Here is a 16988-nt window from a genome sequence, read left to right as displayed (position 1 = left end):
CCCGGGCTATGGCCTGGGGGGATGGACGCTGAGCGCAAGGTCATAGGTTTGAGTACAGACCAGTGTCTATCCTGTTATTTTTTTTTATTCTTCTTTCTTTACATATATAAATATATATCTCGCATATTCATGATTTAGGGTCTTAATGATTCTATTCAGTGTTTTTTTTTTTAGTTGTTAGATGGAGAGGAGCAGAGAGCTGGCAGCCAGGGCTCTGCTACCTCCCTGATGCTGGCTCCGCCCACCACTCACAGTGAGCTCCGTGGCTGTGTCAGGAGCTCTTCCCGACAGGCAGCCAGCTTGGTCATGGTGACATATTGCCGGCCTGACAGCGATGCTTAACACTGGTGCATTGACAGGGTGACCACAAATAATAGAATACTATCAATTGATTTATACCAGCCTAAAGGGATTATTTTCTATTGTAATGTGTTAAAAAAAATTACCCTATGACTGGAAAGATCTGTTTATCACTGGAACTTGTACAGAGGCATGGTTTGAGCATTGCATCTTCTCAAGCAAGATATGTCAGATCACCAACTGACCCAGGCTATGGCCTGGGGGGATGGACGCTGAGCGCAAGGTCATAGGTTTGAGTACAGACCAGTGTCTATCCTGTTATTTTTTTTTATTCTTCTTTCTTTACATATATAAATATATATCTCGCATATTCATGATTTAGGGTCTTGATGATTCTATTCAGTGTTTTTTTTTTAGTTGTTAGATGGAGAGGAGCAAAGAGCTGGCAGCCAGGGCTCTGCTACCTCCCTGACGCTGGCTCCGCCCACCACTCACAGTGAGCTCCGTGGCTGTGTCAGGAGCTCTTCCCGACAGGCAGCCAGCTTGGTCATGGTGACATATTGCCTGCCTGACAGCGATGCTTAACACTGGTGCATTGACAGGGTGACCACAAATAATAGAATACTATCAATTGATTTATACCAGCCTAAAGGGATTATTTTCTATTGTAATGTGTTAAAAAAAATTACCCTATGACTGGAAAGATCTGTTTATCACTGGAACTTGTACAGAGGCATGGTTTGAGCATTGCATCTTCTCAAGCAAGATATGTCAGACCACCAACTGACCTGGGCTATGGCCTGGGGGGATGGACGCTGGGTCTGCTGAGCGCAAGGTCATAGGTTCGAGTACAGACCAGTGTCTATCCTGTTATTTTTTTTTATTCTTCTTTCTTTACATATATAAATATATATCTCGCATATTCATGATTTAGGGTCTTGATGATTCTATTCAGTGTTTTTTTTTTTAGTTGTTAGATGGAGAGGAGCAGAGAGCTGGCAGCCAGGGCTCTGCTACCTCCCTGACGCTGGCTCCGCCCACCACTCACAGTGAGCTCCGTGGCTGTGTCAGGAGCTCTTCCCGACAGGCAGCCAGCTTGGTCATGGTGACATATTGCCTGCCTGACAGCGATGCTTAACACTGGTGCATTGACAGGGTGACCACAAATAATAGAATACTATCAATTGATTTATACCAGCCTAAAGGGATTATTTTCTATTGTAATGTGTTAAAAAAAAATTACCCTATGACTGGAAAGATCTGTTTATCACTGGAACTTGTACAGAGGCATGGTTTGAGCATTGCATCTTCTCAAGCAAGATATGTCAGATCACCAACTGACCCGGGCTATGGCCTGGGGGGATGGACGCTGAGCGCAAGGTCATAGGTTTGAGTACAGACCAGTGTCTATCCTGTTATTTTTTTTTATTCTTCTTTCTTTACATATATAAATATATATCTCGCATATTCATGATTTAGGGTCTTAATGATTCTATTCAGTGTTTTTTTTTTTAGTTGTTAGATGGAGAGGAGCAGAGAGCTGGCAGCCAGGGCTCTGCTACCTCCCTGACGCTGGCTCCGCCCACCACTCACAGTGAGCTCCGTGGCTGTGTCAGGAGCTCTTCCCGACAGGCAGCCAGCTTGGTCATGGTGACATATTGCCGGCCTGACAGCGATGCTTAACACTGGTGCATTGACAGGGTGACCACAAATAATAGAATACTATCAATTGATTTATACCAGCCTAAAGGGATTATTTTCTATTGTAATGTGTTAAAAAAAATTACCCTATGACTGGAAAGATCTGTTTATCACTGGAACTTGTACAGAGGCATGGTTTGAGCATTGCATCTTCTCAAGCAAGATATGTCAGATCACCAACTGACCCAGGCTATGGCCTGGGGGGATGGACGCTGAGCGCAAGGTCATAGGTTTGAGTACAGACCAGTGTCTATCCTGTTATTTTTTTTTATTCTTCTTTCTTTACATATATAAATATATATCTCGCATATTCATGATTTAGGGTCTTGATGATTCTATTCAGTGTTTTTTTTTTAGTTGTTAGATGGAGAGGAGCAAAGAGCTGGCAGCCAGGGCTCTGCTACCTCCCTGACGCTGGCTCCGCCCACCACTCACAGTGAGCTCCGTGGCTGTGTCAGGAGCTCTTCCCGACAGGCAGCCAGCTTGGTCATGGTGACATATTGCCTGCCTGACAGCGATGCTTAACACTGGTGCATTGACAGGGTGACCACAAATAATAGAATACTATCAATTGATTTATACCAGCCTAAAGGGATTATTTTCTATTGTAATGTGTTAAAAAAAATTACCCTATGACTGGAAAGATCTGTTTATCACTGGAACTTGTACAGAGGCATGGTTTGAGCATTGCATCTTCTCAAGCAAGATATGTCAGACCACCAACTGACCTGGGCTATGGCTTGGGGGGATGGACGCTGGGTCTGCTGAGCGCAAGGTCATAGGTTCGAGTACAGACCAGTGTCTATCCTGTTATTTTTTTTTATTCTTCTTTCTTTACATATATAAATATATATCTCGCATATTCATGATTTAGGGTCTTGATGATTCTATTCAGTGTTTTTTTTTTAGTTGTTAGATGGAGAGGAGCAGAGAGCTGGCAGCCAGGGCTCTGCTACCTCCCTGACGCTGGCTCCGCCCACCACTCACAGTGAGCTCCGTGGCTGTGTCAGGAGCTCTTCCCGACAGGCAGCCAGCTTGGTCATGGTGACATATTGCCGGCCTGACAGCGATGCTTAACACTGGTGCATTGACAGGGTGACCACAAATAATAGAATACTATCAATTGATTTATACCAGCCTAAAGGGATTATTTTCTATTGTAATGTGTTAAAAAAAATTACCCTATGACTGGAAAGATCTGTTTATCACTGGAACTTGTACAGAGGCATGGTTTGAGCATTGCATCTTCTCAAGCAAGATATGTCAGATCACCAACTGACCCGGGCTATGGCCTGGGGGGATGGACGCTGAGCGCAAGGTCATAGGTTTGAGTGCAGACCAGTGTCTATCCTGTTATTTTTTTTTATTCTTCTTTCTTTACATATATAAATATATATCTCGCATATTCATGATTTAGGGTCTTGATGATTCTATTCAGTGTTTTTTTTTTAGTTGTTAGATGGAGAGGAGCAGAGAGCTGGCAGCCAGGGCTCTGCTACCTCCCTGACGCTGGCTCCGCCCACCACTCACAGTGAGCTCCGTGGCTGTGTCAGGAGCTCTTCCCGACAGGCAGCCAGCTTGGTCATGGTGACATATTGCCTGCCTGACAGCGATGCTTAACACTGGTGCATTGACAGGGTGACCACAAATAATAGAATACTATCAATTGATTTATACCAGCCTAAAGGGATTATTTTCTATTGTAATGTGTTAAAAAAAATTACCCTATGACTGGAAAGATCTGTTTATCACTAGAACTTGTACAGAGGCATGGTTTGAGCATTGCATCTTCTCAAGCAAGATATGTCAGACCACCAACTGACCCGGGCTATGGCCTGGGGGGATGGACGCTGGGTCTGCTGAGCGCAAGGTCATAGGTTCGAGTACAGACCAGTGTCTATCCTGTTATTTTTTTTTATTCTTCTTTCTTTACATATATAAATATATATCTCGCATATTCATGATTTAGGGTCTTGATGATTCTATTCAGTGTTTTTTTTTTAGTTGTTAGATGGAGAGGAGCAGAGAGCTGGCAGCCAGGGCTCTGCTACCTCCCTGACGCTGGCTCCGCCCACCACTCACAGTGAGCTCCGTGGCTGTGTCAGGAGCTCTTCCCGACAGGCAGCCAGCTTGGTCATGGTGACATATTGCCGGCCTGACAGCGATGCTTAACACTGGTGCATTGACAGGGTGACCACAAATAATAGAATACTATCAATTGATTTATACCAGCCTAAAGGGATTATTTTCTATTGTAATGTGTTAAAAAAAATTACCCTATGACTGGAAAGATCTGTTTATCACTGGAACTTGTACAGAGGCATGGTTTGAGCATTGCATCTTCTCAAGCAAGATATGTCAGATCACCAACTGACCCGGGCTATGGCCTGGGGGGATGGACGCTGAGCGCAAGGTCATAGGTTTGAGTGCAGACCAGTGTCTATCCTGTTATTTTTTTTTATTCTTCTTTCTTTACATATATAAATATATATCTCGCATATTCATGATTTAGGGTCTTGATGATTCTATTCAGTGTTTTTTTTTTAGTTGTTAGATGGAGAGGAGCAGAGAGCTGGCAGCCAGGGCTCTGCTACCTCCCTGACGCTGGCTCCGCCCACCACTCACAGTGAGCTCCGTGGCTGTGTCAGGAGCTCTTCCCGACAGGCAGCCAGCTTGGTCATGGTGACATATTGCCGGCCTGACAGCGATGCTTAACACTGGTGCATTGACAGGGTGACCACAAATAATAGAATACTATCAATTGATTTATACCAGCCTAAAGGGATTATTTTCTATTGTAATGTGTTAAAAAAAATTACCCTATGACTGGAAAGATCTGTTTATCACTGGAACTTGTACAGAGGCATGGTTTGAGCATTGCATCTTCTCAAGCAAGATATGTCAGATCACCAACTGACCCGGGCTATGGCCTGGGGGGATGGACGCTGAGCGCAAGGTCATAGGTTTGAGTACAGACCAGTGTCTATCCTGTTATTTTTTTTTATTCTTCTTTCTTTACATATATAAATATATATCTCGCATATTCATGATTTAGGGTCTTGATGATTCTATTCAGTGTTTTTTTTTAGTTGTTAGATGGAGAGGAGCAGAGAGCTGGCAGCCAGGGCTCTGCTACCTCCCTGACGCTGGCTCCGCCCACCACTCACAGTGAGCTCCGTGGCTGTGTCAGGAGCTCTTCCCGACAGGCAGCCAGCTTGGTCATGGTGACATATTGCCGGCCTGACAGCGATGCTTAACACTGGTGCATTGACAGGGTGACCACAAATAATAGAATACTATCAATTGATTTATACCAGCCTAAAGGGATTATTTTCTATTGTAATGTGTTAAAAAAAATTACCCTATGACTGGAAAGATCTGTTTATCACTGGAACTTGTACAGAGGCATGGTTTGAGCATTAAACTCCACACAGACATAGGCATTCATCCGCACTCACACCACTTATCTAAGAAATAAAGACGCGTACAACTGAATGGGCTTAAAGGGGACGGCTTATTTATTTTGAGCAGGGGCGGCCTATTTGAATCTAACTCAAAATTATGTCCCTGCTCTAACTAAGGTGGCGGGCAAAGAACGGCATGCAAAATAAATAACATTGCTGGAAAATAACAAAGTAATAAAAATAACAAACTCCGGATCTAAGGGCCAATTGCCCTTAATTGCCAAGGACCGGCCACCTGCCAGCGTCCAAGACAACGGCTCAATTATGAAGCGGACTTTTCAAAAGGGGCCAATTGCCCTTAAGGTCAGGGGGTTGACCTTCTGCTTCTGCCCCTGACCTCGCAAATATCACTAAGGCAGAGCTCACCACTCTGCCCGAGTCATCAAAAAATTGGGCCACCTGCCCTAAACTACAAATGTCCGCAAGAATTTTCTCTATCCGAAGTAGATGATCGTTAAGGTCCAGATGCGGGCCCACCTGGATCGGTGATGCCCACATCTCGACATCAACCACCAGCTAAGTGTAAATACATCTCTAATTTAACTACCGTTCTTTCCGCCAAGACAAAATAAGCCGACAACAACTAAACGAATAAGTGCAAACGACTTCTCAAAGACTAATTCTAACTAATAATTGGGGCGGGCGGGAGGGCAACGTTCCCTGAAGCAAGAGGCAGAATCTTCTGGAAGCAAGAACATCACCCCATCAATCTCCACCTCTGACCTCAACCAGCCTATCCTGAACCGTCATTCAAATCAGCCAACCCGTCAATCAAGATAAGCCGAACCCCCGGGCCCAGATCAAGTGTGTGAGCTAAGGATTCCTGCCAATGGCCAGGTGAGTTTATGCTGTTTTCAGCCAGACAAGCTGGCTTCTACAGTCTTAAACTCCACACAGACATAGGCATTCATCCGCACTCACACCACTTATCTAAGAAATAAAGACGCGTACAACTGAATGGGCTTAAAGGGGACGGCTTATTTATTTTGAGCAGGGGCGGCCTATTTGAATCTAACTCAAAATTATGTCCCTGCTCTAACTAAGGTGGCGGGCAAAGAACGGCATGCAAAATAAATAACATTGCTGGAAAATAACAAAGTAATAAAAATAACAAACTCCGGATCTAAGGGCCAATTGCCCTTAATTGCCAAGGACCGGCCACCTGCCAGCGTCCAAGACAACGGCTCAATTATGAAGCTGACTTTTCAAAAGGGGCCAATTGCCCTTAAGGTCAGGGGGTTGACCTTCTGCTTCTGCCCCTGACCTCGCAAATATCACTAAGGCAGAGCTCACCACTCTGCCCGAGTCATCAAAAAATTGGGCCACCTGCCCTAAACTACAAATGTCCGCAAGAATTTTCTCTATCCGAAGTAGATGATCGTTAAGGTCCAGATGCGGGCCCACCTGGATCGGTGATGCCCACATCTCGACATCAACCACCAGGTAAGTGTAAATACATCTCTAATTTAACTACCGTTCTTTCCGCCATATCAGTTCAACTTGAACTGACCCGCCACCAACCTAATTCCAAATACTCCCTCAACTAAAACTCTAAACTTCTCAATGCGTCTATTAAATTCTGAAAAAACAAATCCATCCCGACTAAAGAGAGGTGCACCCCATCCGGCCTGTACAGGGTCTCGTTTCTAAAGGATATGGCTTCGTGCCTGACGACCACTCCGCCCTCCGTCACTATAGCCCTGCCGACTACGGAATTGATCCGCCTACGTACCAAATCAATGGCACCCGGATTGAGTGCATCTCTCCAAACCCTCCTAGTTATAATCTCTGACCAGAAGAACCGTCAAAATCTCCATTCTCTGATCAGGTCCAGCAATAAATTCCTAATCTCAAATCGAATATTGAGACCGGAATTATGCGTGAGGTCGTTGCCCCCCAAGTGGATGATTACAAAAATTGGGTAACCAAACGCCCTAACTGACTCCTCCAACAGACCCCTCAACGCGGACCACCTCATGCCTCTACGCCCCAGCCAACGGATAAATCGCGTCTCAGGGAAACGTTCCGTATCCGTGGTTACCTGAACAAGGACAACCAATAAATAAATGAATGCCCCACCATCCAAATCATATTGGTGTCCAAGCGTTGACCTGTAAGTTGAAATGATATATACTGTTAGAAACTTTGAAATAAATGCAAACATCTGGCAAAACTTTAAAGGGGTCCCGGGAGATTCCCTTAAAGGTGATTTTGAAGTTCTAAATTAAATTGTTGATAACTAATCGGACTGTGATTTGGGTGATCTATTTAAGACTAATTGATTATTTGACCCACTTGAATTATGTATAATCTCTACCTGCTGCTTCTAATTCTGTGGTGGGGAAGGGGGGGGGGGGGGGGGGTCACCCGATTTGACTTGAGGCAAAAAACACAAATCTTCCACCAGTTGGCTAGAGCCTAATTTAAGACTGGTGATAACACAAAAAATTCCTCAAGGCCCCTCAAACACTAAAGCGTGTTTGGGCGAGCGGCTACTCCTCAAATGGGCTCACTGGACTATGTCGGCCTGATGTATCGCTTAAATGCACCAGACCGCCATCTTCGGTCTTCGAGTGCTCTTATGTCGACCTGAGACCAACCCGCCGCAGCGGCTGCCGAAGCGGCGCCGATACGGAAAGAGTGTGTCCCAAAGTCGGCTGGAGAAAGACCCTGATGCAATATACAGCGCCTGAAAACCGACCTGAACTGGAAGTTGGTAAGGGGGGACCCGTCGATGTGCATCAGCCAGGCCCCTGGCAATTGGGGCCGCAACTCCACGTAAGCCAGAGCCGCCGCCACCGGACAGATCCGGCGGTCGCCACTCCGACCCAAATGGACCCACTGCCCCCTGCCCGCTACATCAGTCTTTGAGAGCTGTATCTTGCACCATAAACCGTCGTGGTGCACGTCGACGTGGCCGAACAGCATAGGCGAGGGAGATGCCCTGGTTGCGGACACCAGTTCGCCTACTCTGAACGCCCCATGGAAAGCCATGGCAAAGACCAGCCTGAAAAGTCGAACCTCGTAATCGTTTGAGCAAATTACTCTTAGGGACCTCGAGATTCGACGCAACAAGCCGGCATCAATCGGCCGTCGCCTGTCGGGCAAAACCGGCCTGGCTCTGGCCCATCCCTTTAGCATCCTGGAAAGCATGAAAGACTTGGTGATGTCTCTCTTCCCACCAAGACGCAAAAAGAATGATATGCCTGCCAGAGAGCGTCCAACAAAACTTCTGGACTTACCCTCTGTGTACAGGTTCCATACATAGGCATTAATAAGACGCTTGGAGCTCTTACCTGTGCCACCCTGTTCAAGCATGAACTCGCTCCAGCGCTCCCATGAGGCCAGATAAGCTCTAAGTGTAGCCGGAGCTAGCGACCGCAGGGCCAGCTCCTCTACCCCTCCAGAGGCACCTGCCATAAAAAAGATGGACATTGTTCACCATACTTCTGGGCTAACGGCACAAGTTGCCTGAATCTTACCCATTCGAAACGGGACAATGCATCAGCTACTTCATTAAGTACGCCTGGGACGTGCTTGGCTCGCAACGTAATGTTGTTCGCCAAGCACATCATCACTATCCGTGCTAAAATACGCAAGACTGGGAGAGAGGTTGACCTTAGTTGTGTAATGGATTGGACCACCCCTAAGTTATCACACCAAAAGACAACCTCCCTGTTTCCCAATTCTGCGCCCCAGAGCTCTAAGGCGACCATTATTGGAAATATTTCCAATAATAGCATATTCTTGGTCATGCCGTCTCGTGACCAAGCTTCTGGCCAAGCCTCAGCGCACCAACGTCCCGCATAAAATGCGCCGAATCCGTAAGATCCTGCAGCATCTGTATATAATTCCAACTCCGCATTTGCAACGGCTGGAGCTTGCCATATGCATATGCCGTTGAACTTATCCAGAAACATTTCCCACACTTTCAGATCCCTCTTCATTTCTGAAGATAGACGTAGAAAATGGTGGGGTTTGCGAATCCCGACGGTCGCTCGCTGCAGTTTTCTACAAAATATTTTGCCCATGGGTATAACTCTACATGCGAAATTAAACAGGCCCAATAAAGATTGAGCCTGTCTAAGTGTTAACTTAGCAGCCGCGATGGCATAAGTTATTTCGTCATGTAACCGGCGTACTTTATCTAGTGGAAGTTTACACAGACCTAGCTCGGAATCAATTTCAATTCCGAGGTACACCAAGTCAGTAGTAGGTCCCTCGGTTTTTTCCCCTGCCACGGGAACCCCGAAATCCCTAAATAACTCAAGCGCTGCTTCTAGTAAACTAAGGCACAGGTCAGAACTTGGAGGACCCACTAAAAGAAAGTCATCCAAATAATGAGTAATGCTGTCAACTCCCGACATTTCCTGTAGGCACCACTGCAAAAATGTGCTGAAGCGCTCAAAATAAGCACATGAAATGGAGCAACCCATGGGCAAACATTTATCTATGTAAAAGCCCCCATTTAATTTAAATCCCATGTACTGAAATGCGTTCCTATGCAAAGGTAATAGTCTAAAAGCTGATTCAACATCCAATTTGCACATGAGGGCGCCAGGACCAATCTTTCGGATGATGTCTATAGCATCCTCAAATAAACAATAATTAACTGTGCATAAATCGTCATCGATGGCGTCATTGACAGACGACCCTCTAGGACAGTGGTGGCCAACCTGTGGCTCTTGAGCCTCATGCGGCTCTCCTCCTTGTAAAGTGCGGCTCCTGCTCCCACTGCTGCCCGCCATCCACCGTATGTCCCAGTCCCCCCTGCTGCCGGTTCCCTGAATCCCTTCTCCTTCTGAGGGGAGGAGAGCGCGCATCGGGCATCTCTCCTACCCCTTACTGTGCATTCTTGTGACTGGGCCGTCTGCCAATCAGAGCACGTGGGCCAGCAGCCAATCAGGAGCCGGCCAGCGAGCTTTGATTGGTGGGCGGCCCAGTCACAGGGAAGTGAGGGGGAAGGAGACGCGCGGTGTACTGTGCTCTCCTCCCATTGGTGACATGACAGGAGGACTGCAGGGGGACGCCAGACTGTCCTCTCCCCGCCTGGCTGCAGCAACAGTGAGTGCTGCTGCTGGGAAATTTGCACTGTGGGGGCATAGCAGTTTGTGGCACTGTGGGGGCATAGCAGTTGGTGGCACTGTGGGGGCATAGCAGTTGGTGGCACTGTGGGGGCATAGCAGTTGGTGGCAAGGTGGGGTTATAGCAGTTGGTGGCACTGTGGGGGCATACCAGCTTTTTGGCACTGTGGGGGCATACCCGGCACCGTGTGGTGCATACCTGGCACCGTGGGGGGCATATGTGTATCTGGCACTATTGGGGGCATATGTATATATGGCACTGCACTATTGGAGGCATATTTGTATCACACCCACCCAAGGGGTCAAAATAGACTACCCCCTTTTTTTGGCGCATGCGCATGATGTCGGCTCTTTAGCTTGACTACCGATATTTTTCTGCTCTTTACCTCTGACCGGTTGGCCACCCCTGCTCTAGGACAAGAAAGATGCTGAATCAGCCTGAACTTTCCTTTAACTTTTTTGGGAACTACCCCAATAGGGGACAAAATTAGTCCCTCAACTGGTGGTGTTGAAAACGGGCCTGCCATGCGACCTAGTTTTACCTCGGCTTCAACTTTTTGTGATATTACGTCAGGGTGTTCCATGGCGAGCGTAAGTTTCCCTTACTACCCGTACTAATTGGAGCGGAAACAGGTAATTGAAAACCTTCTGAAAATCCGGACTGCAAAAATCTTGCTCCATCTCTGTCCGGATACCGTTCCAGCCATGGTAACATCCTGACCAATACAATTGGAGTTGGGGCTCTATCCAACGACAGGTGCCGCTGGACCGCGGCTTTGTTTCGTCGTGGACTGAGCCCCACCTCCTCCACCAGTTGGAGGTTTTGTGCAATCCTTGATTGCGTGTTGACCTCCGCATCTGATACAAAGGTGCCGAAAACGACACCGGTTACCCAGGTTGCATTGCCCATTATTAAATGAGTAGCACCTACCATGGCCATGCTTCGTATTACTTCCCTTATTAATATTATTGTAAGGCCTGCTCCCATACTGCCTTACCCACCCCTTATTCTCAGGAGCCCTAATAGGTGTAGCTGATTCGGCAACTTCGCCGTATAATTCTACGTCTTTCTTACCAAAATCGTACACCTCCCGGCCATGCTGTTTCCTCCTAAACTCTTCGTCATAGACCCGCCAACCGGGACCGACGTAAGCGGTGTAGAGTTTATGAATAAGGAACTGGTATCTCACCAAGTTCACATATTCATCTGGATGTGTCTCTAAATAACAGGCCGCAAAAATTAGTATGCCTCTTACCCAGTTGTTATAAGTGCGAAATGCATCCTCGCTAGCGGGTCCTTTCTTCCTTGCGGCTAGAAGGGCCCGTCTATCCTTGCTTGTTAAAGCAAAGATATCTACATAACGCCCTTTTCTAATCCTATCTCTAGCCCTAGGGCGCAAACCACGCTTAACAGCGGTGTTCGCGCACTGCACTGCATCAGACTCAACCGATACATTGGAGGACCCGGAGCTATGGGACCTATATTCCTTACGCCTCTTCCGCCTTCGTCTCCTCACGACGCCGTCCGAAGATGACTTATCTTCGGAAGACGTCGATGCCAATGAGGAATCAGAGGTTTCATTTCTGCGCCGTCTCTTACGAGACTTTGCAGATCTTTTCCGCTTAGCTTTCTTTTCTACCGATGAATCCTCTGACCCCCCCACTGCTGGACCCTGCATCATCATCCTCAGTCCAGTCAGGATCATTTGTGGACTCACCAGTATCAGATGATGCTGCCCTCCTTCTTCTACGATCACTTCCTCCTCGACTTGAAGAATGTCCTTCCATGGCTCGCTCGGCGGAATCCTGACCTGCCAATAGAGGTTCGTTAACAACCCCCATCACGGTTGGGACATTCGGCGATACCCTTTCAGCAGAGGAAATGACATTGTCCCCTCGTGCCGCAGCAATAGTCGGAGCTATTGCTTTGGCTATGAGGTCGGATACTGACTCCAAAGTTGCCGGAGGGTCAGTTTCCCCCTGCCCACCTGTTCCGGTGGTTAACAGAGGAGCCACTGCCGACACCACCGCTGCGCATATAGATGTAAGCGCCGATGTGCCTAATGACACGATGTCACCTCCTGTGTTTCTCCCAGCAACCGCGTCCGCATATGAGCGACCCGGTTGCGTCCTGGCCCCTTGTGGCGCCATATTGGTCTCCCTTGCCTTCTCCGCGACCAACCTTCTCCTCGCTGTCCGTCTAGATCTGGCGTTAGATTTTCTAACTCCCTCTACCGGATTCATTCCTGAATCACTTTGCAGCTCCCCTTCACTAACCCCACCTTCTTCGTTTAAACCTGCAAAGTGGGCTTGCTCTTGCGTACCGGATTCACTGCTCTGCGAATCCACTTCATCTGATTCGCCGCATGAGGATACGGATTCAGCCGAATCCTCCCTATTATCCTGCCACGTAGCTACGGCCGACTTAAACATTTCAAATTCGGCATGAGTTAACTTATGCCTCATGTCCTCAATAAATTTCCCCCTGGGGTTGCCATTATAATTAATGCCACCAGATGGCGCTGCTGCTACATTGCTATTTTTTCCTTTTGTATGGGACCTCCTGCAATTCCCCCTTTCTCCAGCAGAGGGCGCTCCAGGCATAGAAGTGCCTGCAGCACCCTCCTCACTGTGGTACGTATCACCCCTGCGGCCATTTCTTTTCTTCCTACCATCTAACCCAGTACCTCCATTGCTCATAGGCACTGTGCTACTTTTATTCTGTAGTGGGCGCGCACTGGTCCTCTGACCGCTGCGCTGTGCCCTTTCTTTTACACAAGCCCTCCCTGTAGATACTGCGGCAGCGACAGGCCTAGCGCCTGCGCTCCGCTTATTAACCCGGCTGGCTGTTGCGTCTGGGGGGGCGGACGCCGGCTCAGACGCCAGCGTCCCCGCCGCCCTCCCCCTTTGGCCTGACTTCACCGGCCTGCTGCCCGCTCGGCGCCCTGCCCCAGCCGCATCCCTATTTCCTGCTGCGGCGGATGCTTCAGGCCTAGCGCCTGAGCTCCGCCGCGTGAAGCGGCGAGGCACAGTGGGGACGGGTGCCGGTTCATAACCGCCATCCGCTCGCCCCCTCGCCCGTGATTGACGTGAGCGGGCTGCCGGAGGGATTCCTGAGCCTCCGGCAGCACCGCCACGCCGCCCTGACCTGCCCTGTACACGCTTGGCGACCGCCAGAGCGGGCGGTCCCGCCTGCGCTCCGGCAGCCCTCCGTCGAGGAGAGTGGGATAGCCCCCTCTCCTCGCCCCTGCTAGGAGGCCTAGCTCTTGGCCTAGCAGAATCCCAAGCCTCGCCTGGCGCAGCATACCTAGCGGGAGCCCCCGCAGTGCGCTTAGGCCTGGCTGCCATGGGAAAACAGTAAATCAGATTTAGGCAGAATATAGAAAGAGGGAAAGAGTTCAAAGTAGTGAAGATAGATTAGCAGTAAGAGTAAGATAAATTGGGTGAGAGAGAAAAGAGATAGATAGAGAGAATATAAGAAATGATAGATCTCTAACACAGGCTAATAATTGTTCTGTACTCAACAGTCCAACGTTCCCTGAAGCAAGAGGCAGAATCTTCTGGAAGCAAGAACATCACCCCATCAATCTCCACCTCTGACCTCAACCAGCCTATCCTGAACCGTCATTCAAATCAGCCAACCCGTCAATCAAGATAAGCCGAACCCCCGGGCCCAGATCAAGTGTGTGAGCTAAGGATTCCTGCCAATAGCCAGGTGAGTTTATGCTGTTTTCAGCCAGACAAGCTGGCTTCTACAGTCTTGCATCTTCTCAAGCAAGATATGTCAGATCACCAACTGACCCGGGCTATGGCCTGGGGGGATGGACGCTGAGCGCAAGGTCATAGGTTTGAGTACAGACCAGTGTCTATCCTGTTATTTTTTTTATTCTTCTTTCTTTACATATATAAATATATATCTCGCATATTCATGATTTAGGGTCTTGATGATTCTATTCAGTGTTTTTTTTTTAGTTGTTAGATGGAGAGGAGCAGAGAGCTGGCAGCCAGGGCTCTGCTACCTCCCTGACGCTGGCTCCGCCCACCACTCACAGTGAGCTCCGTGGCTGTGTCAGGAGCTCTTCCCGACAGGCAGCCAGCTTGGTCATGGTGACATATTGCCTGCCTGACAGCGATGCTTAACACTGGTGCATTGACAGGGTGACCACAAATAATAGAATACTATCAATTGATTTATACCAGCCTAAAGGGATTATTTTCTATTGTAATGTGTTAAAAAAAATTACCCTATGACTGGAAAGATCTGTTTATCACTAGAACTTGTACAGAGGCATGGTTTGAGCATTGCATCTTCTCAAGCAAGATATGTCAGATCACCAACTGACCCGGGCTATGGCCTGGGGGGATGGACGCTGAGCGCAAGGTCATAGGTTTGAGTACAGACCAGTGTCTATCCTGTTATTTTTTTTTATTCTTCTTTCTTTACATATATAAATATATGTAGCACCCCAGTGGGTTGCTAATCACTATAAACTGACATTTTGAGTATCTGCCTAAGGTTTGGAGCACTGAGGGTAAATTGAGTGCAGGCCCCTTTAATGCTTACAGCAGGGGCGGGATCAACCCAGCAGGATGATTGACAGCTTTGAAGAAAAGGTAGCTGTATTGGCTAACAGAGTGTGGGGTCAAGAGGTGAAGCAGGAAGAAGCATGTGGAAGAGAGAGAAAGAGAGAGCAGCAGCAGCATGGTGTCTGAGCTGAATGGAACTGAGGTGTGAAGAGAGTGACACAGAGAGAGTTCTAAATCTCCCCAGCTAATCTGCCAGCCGTCCCTGCTAGCAATAAAAGTGCAGGCTACTGAGTGGGACACAGTGGAAATAACTGCTAACAGCAGCAGCAGCAAGGTGCAAAGACACACAGAGCCCCATGTGCTCAGAGGAGACCCTGCAGAGCAAGACAGCATGCAGAGTGGAGGACACTGTAACAGCCTGTACCAGCAACATCCAATAAAGCGTGAGTCTGACTAGAACACCCCTGTGTAAAAGTGTGCTCCCCACTAGATCCAAGTTTGCACCACTCACCCCAACTCCAGTATTAACAGAGGAAAGAATCCACAGAGAACTCAGGCAAAAGATAGCTCCTGGCTATAGAAGTGTGTCCCTGTCAGACCCCCCAGCAGAGTATAACAGGACTGCCCTAAAAAGACTGTAACCTTTATAAAAGGATCTCTCAGTAGACTGTGATTGCAGAGACTTCATTTAACCCCTTCATGCTGGAAGCTGCTTTGAATGTGGGATTCAGCATTAACCAAGCCTTGTCTAAGGATTTGAGAACACCTAAATGAGTTGGCCTTGGACTGTTTTCAGTTAGCAAACCTATTGCAAGACTCTCAGCCACTGACCCCCAAATAAAGACTGTGCTTTACTGCTGACTGAGCCAACCTGAAGAGACTGTTACACATCATTTGATCTGCAGGATCATTACAAGGAATAGTGACTATTGAGTTGTATCTGGGTACCCAGTAGTAGGATGATATAGCAGAGTCTAGTTAATGTATACAGCTATTGCACATAATAGTAAGTGTATTGTGAAGAGAAGTTTGCATATATTGCAGGTAAACAGATTGTGTTACAAGAATTGAATTGTTCATCGGATTGGATATATTGTACTCTTCCACTAAAGATGTGTACAGAAGTGTGCAGTGCTTTGTTTGCTTGGTACCATAATTGCCGTTATTACTGAAGGTGATCATTTATACCCTCACCCAAGAGTCACAAAATAAACCGTTATAATTGTACCAACTTGTCCATTCATTGTGAGCAGAAAGACTCCTGACCGAATTGGAAAAGAAGAACTGAAGTAACCTCACAGTGTGAACTCCACCCACTTCAGGTAAACCCGGGCCACCACTGGCCTTGGGGGTGTCACATTTGGCGTCACGAACAGGATCGGACATGGAAGTGCATAAAGGCAACCCCACTGCAGATGACAAAGCCTTTAGGGAATTGTCTGTAACATTGGATGGACTCCTCAAAATGACTGCAGAGATGAGGAAGACCCTAGCCAACCAGAGAATAGAACAGACTGTATACAGAAACTGGGAATGGCGTTCAGTACGCAGAGTGAAGCACCAATCCAGATGGGACGTTACCCAGGAGATGGGAAGATGGGGGACTAATCAGTTTCATGCTCGAGGGAGGCCAATATGTTGGCAATGTAGACAAAGTGGTCATATTGAGAGGCATTGTCAACAGTCCTCAGGAAGACCATCACGAGGAGGACCACCCTGGGAAGGACGACCCAGAAATGCAGGCCCATCTGCAGTATTCCAGAGCCAAATGAGAGTGTCTGGGGTACATAATGCTGTGGCTGGTGAGCGAACCAACCCAAGAAGGATCTCTGGTCGTGTCGTGTGGTTCAGTGTACCACGTGGGTACGGGTTCATCAAGAGAACAGACACCAGACAAAGCGTGTATGTACAT

The sequence above is a fragment of the Crinia signifera genome, chromosome 3 (assembly GCF_055691185.1).
Source record: "Crinia signifera chromosome 3, ASM5569118v1, whole genome shotgun sequence".
Lineage (NCBI taxonomy): Eukaryota > Metazoa > Chordata > Amphibia > Anura > Myobatrachidae > Crinia > Crinia signifera.
This window is presented reverse-complemented; position numbering follows the sequence as displayed.